Source organism: Eleutherodactylus coqui, chromosome 11 (assembly GCF_035609145.1).
Source record: "Eleutherodactylus coqui strain aEleCoq1 chromosome 11, aEleCoq1.hap1, whole genome shotgun sequence".
Lineage (NCBI taxonomy): Eukaryota > Metazoa > Chordata > Amphibia > Anura > Eleutherodactylidae > Eleutherodactylus > Eleutherodactylus coqui.
The window spans coordinates 52,178,057-52,182,763 of NC_089847.1; positions in this window are offsets into that span (position 1 = coordinate 52,178,057).

The following is a 4,707-nucleotide window of genomic DNA, read 5'->3' on the forward strand; positions in this document are numbered from 1 at the left end:
ACAAGCGGCTACGCTTATCTGTGATGATTCCCCCAGCCGCACTAAACACCCTTTCCGACAAGACGCTAGCCGCAGGACAAGCAAGCACCTCCAGGGCATACAGCGCGAGTTCAGGCCACGTGTCCAGCTTCGACACCCAGTAGTTGTAGGGGGCAGAGGCGTCACCAAGGATGGTCATGCGATCCGCTACGTACTCCCTCACCATCCTTTTACAGTGCTCCCGCCGACTCAGCCGTGACTGGGGAGCGGTGACACAGTCTTGGTGGGGAGCCATAAAGCTGGCCAGGCCCTTAAAGACTGTTGCACTGCCTGGGATGTACATGCTGCTCGATCTACGCACATCCCCTGCTACCTTGCCCTCGGTACTGCGCCTTCTGCCACTAGCGCTGTCGGCTGGGAATTTTACCATCAGCTTGTCCGCAAGGGTCCTGTGGTATAGCAACACTCTCGAACCCCTTTCCTCTTCGGGAATCAGAGTGGGCAGGTTCTCCTTATACCGTGGATCGAGCAGTGTGTACACCCAGTAATCCGTAGTGGCCAGAATGCGTGCAACGCGAGGGTCACGAGAAAGGCATCCTAACATGAAGTCAGCCATGTGTGCCAGGGTACCAGTACGCAACACATGGCTGTCCTCACTAGGAAGATCACTTTCAGGATCCTCCTCCTCCTCCTCCTCCTCCTCAGGCCATACACGCTGAAAGGATGACAGGCAATCAGCCGGTGTACCGTCAGCAGCGGCCCAAGCTGTCTCTTCCCCCTCCTCCTCATCCTCCTCATGCTCCTCCTCCTCCTCCTGTACGCGCTGAGAAATAGACAGGAGGGTGCCCTGACTATCCAGCGGCATACTGTCTTCCCCCGCCCCCGTTTCCGAGCGCAAAGCAGCTGCCTTTATGGTTTGCAGGGAATTTCTCAAGATGCATAGCAGAGGAATGGTGACGCTAATGATTGTAGCATCGCCGCTCACCACCTGGGTAGACTCCTCAAAATTACCAAGGACATGGCAGATGTCTGCCAACCAGGCCCACTCTTCTGAAAGGAATTGAGGAGGCTGACTCCCACTGCGCCGCCCATGTTGGAGTTGGTATTCGACTATAGCTCTCCGTTGTTCATAGAGCCTGGCCAACATGTGGAGCGTAGAGTTCCACCGTGTGGGCACGTCGCACAGCAGTCGGTGCACTGGCAGCTTAAAGTGATGTTGCAGGGTGCGCAGGGTGGCAGCGTCCGTGTGGGACTTGCGGAAATGTGCGCAGAGCCGGCGCGCCTTTACGAGCAGGTCTGACAAGCGTGGGTAGCTTTTCAGAAAGCGCTGAACCACCAAATTAAAGACGTGGGCCAGGCATGGCACGTGCGTGAGGCTGCCGAGCTGCAGAGCCGCCACCAGGTTACGGCCGTTGTCACACACGACCATGCCCGGTTGGAGGCTCAGCGGCGCAAGCCAGCGGTCGGTCTGCTGTGTCAGACCCTGCAGCAGTTCGTGGGCCGTGTGCCTCTTATCGCCTAAGCTGAGTAGTTTCAGCACGGCCTGCTGACGCTTGCCCACCGCTGTGCTGCCACACCGCGCGACACCGACTGCTGGCGACATGCTGCTGCTAACACATCTTGATTGTGAGACAGAGGAGGAGGAGGAGGAGGAGGGTGCTTTAGTGGAGGAAGCATACACCTCCGCAGATACCAGCACCGAGCTGGGGCCCGCAATTCTGGGGGTGGGTAGGACGTGAGCGGTCCCAGGCTCTGACTCTGTCCCAGCCTCCACTAAATTCACCCAATGTGCCGTCAGGGAGATGTAGTGGCCCTGCCCGCCTGTGCTTGTCCACGTGTCCGTAGTTAAGTGGACCGTGGCAGTAACCGCGTTGGTGAGGGCGCGCACAATGTTGCGGGAGACGTGGTCGTGCAGGGCTGGGACGGCACATCGGGAAAAGTAGTGGCGACTGGGAACTGAGTAGCGCGGGGCCGCCGCCTCCATGATACTTTTGAAGGACTCCGTTTCCACAACCCTATACGGCAGCATCTCAAGGCTGATGAATTTTGCGATGCGGACGGTTAACGTTTGAGCGTGCGGGTGCGTGGCGGCGTACTTGCGCTTGCGCTCGAACACTTGCGCAAGCGACGGCTGAACGGTGCGCTGAACTACACTGCTGGATGGGGCCGAGGACAGCGGAGATGAGGGTGTGGGTGCAGGCCATGAGGCGGTAGTGCCTGTGTCCTGAGAGGGGGGTTGCATCTCAGTGGCAGGTTGGGGCACAGGGGGAGAGGCAGGGGTGCAAACCGGAGGCGGTGAACGGCCTTTGTCCCACCTTGCGGGGTGCTTGGCCATCATATGTCTGCGCATGGTGGTGGTGGTGAGGCTGTTGGTGTTGGCTCCCCGGCTGAGCTTTGCGCGACAAAGGTTGCACACCACTGTTCGTCGGTCGTCAGGCGTCTCTGTGAAAAACTGCCAGACCTTAGAGCACCTCGGCCTCCGCAGGGTGGCATGGCGCGAGGGGGCGCTTTGGGAAACACTTGGTGGATTATTCGGTCTGGCCCTGCCTCTACCCCTGGCCACTGCACTGCCTCTTGCAACCTGCCCTGCTGATGCCCTTGACTCCCCCTCTGAAGACCTGTCCTCCTGAGTAAGCGTTGCACACCAGGTGGGGTCAGTCACCTCATCGTCCTGCTGCTCTTCCTCCGAATCCTCTGTGCGCTGCTCCCTGGGACTTACTGCCCTTACTACTACCTCACTGCAAGACAACTGTGTCTGATCGTCATCGTCCTCCTCACCCACAGAAAGTTGTTGAGACAGTTGGCGGAAGTCCCCAGCCTCTTCCCCCGGACCCCGGGAACTTTCGAATGGTTGGGCATCAGTGACGATAAACTCCTCTGGTGGGAGAGGAACCGCTGCTGCCCAATCTAAGCAGGGGCCCGAGAACAGTTCCTGGGAGTGCTCCCGCTCCTGAGCAGGTGTTATTGTAGTGGAGTGAGGAGGCTGGGAGGAAGGAGGAGCAGCAGACAGAGGATTCGGATTGGCAGCAGTGGACGGCGCAGAACTGCGGGTAGACGATAGGTTGCTCGAAGCACTTTCTGCCATCCAGGACAGGACCTGCTCACACTGCTCATTTTCTAATAACCGTCTCCCGCGTGGACCCATTAATTGGGCGATGAATGTGGGGACGCCAGAAACGTGCCTCTCTCCTAATCGCGCAGCAGTCGGCTGCGACACACCTGGATCAGGAGCTTGGCCTGTGCCCACACCCTGACTTGGCCCTCCGCGTCCTCGGCCGCGTCCACGTCCTCTAGGCCTACCCCTACCCCTCAGCATGCTGTATTACCAGTGATTTGATTTCACAGGCAGGAAATAAATTGGCGCAAGACTGCAGGCCAAATATAATTTTTGCCCTTTTTGGAAAACGAAAGGCCCCACTGCCTCTAGTGAATGAATTATCTAAGTTTAATAACTGTGCTGTGTCCCTGCTTATGTGTCACAGAACGTGAGGGTAGCAGAGTTATTATAACTCTGGCAGAGCAGGTATTTTTTTTCCCAATTAAGGAAAGCAAATGGCGAAGCCAGCAGTAAAGCGTAGCTGGGTGCGTATGATTTAGCACTGTTCTTCACGCAGCTCACACGTCTCCACCGCCCGTAAGGACGGACAGAGGCTGGACAAATAGATTTGTTTTCAGTTTTTTCCCACCAAAAGGCAGCACTGCGTATATTCTATGAACATGAGAAGTTTAATAACTGTGCTGTGTCCCTGCTTATGTGTCACAGAACGTGAGGGTAGCAGAGTTATTATAACTCTGGCAGAGCAGGTATTTTTTTTCCCAATTAAGGAAAGCAAATGGCGAAGCCAGCAGTAAAGCGTAGCTGGGTGCGTATGATTTAGCACTGTTCTTCACGCAGCTCACACGTCTCCACCGCCCGTAAGGACGGACAGAGGCTGGACAAATAGATTTGTTTTCAGTTTTTTCCCACCAAAAGGCAGCACTGCGTATATTCTATGAACATGAGAAGTTTAATAACTGTGCTGTGTCCCTGCTTATGTGTCACAGAACGTGAGGGTAGCAGAGTTATTATAACTCTGGCAGAGCAGGTATTTTTTTTCCCAATTAAGGAAAGCAAATGGCGAAGCCAGCAGTAAAGCGTAGCTGGGTGCGTATGATTTAGCACTGTTCTTCACGCAGCTCACACGTCTCCACCGCCCGTAAGGACGGACAGAGGCTGGACAAATAGATTTGTTTTCAGTTTTTTCCCACCAAAAGGCAGCACTGCGTATATTCTATGAACATGAGAAGTTTAATAACTGTGCTGTGTCCCTGCTTATGTGTCACAGAACGTGAGGGTAGCAGAGTTATTATAACTCTGGCAGAGCAGGTATTTTTTTTCCCAATTAAGGAAAGCAAATGGCGAAGCCAGCAGTAAAGCGTAGCTGGGTGCGTATGATTTAGCACTGTTCTTCACGCAGCTCACACGTCTCCACCGCCCGTAAGGACGGACAGAGGCTGGACAAATAGATTTGTTTTCAGTTTTTTCCCACCAAAAGGCAGCACTGCGTATATTCTATGAACATGAAAAGTTTAATAACTGTGCTGTGTCCCTGCTTATGTGTCACAGAACGTGAGGGTAGCAGAGTTATTATAACTCTGGCAGAGCAGGTATTTTTTTTCCCAATTAAGGAAAGCAAATGGCGAAGCCAGCAGTAAAGCGTAGCTGGGTGCGTATGATTTAGCACTGTT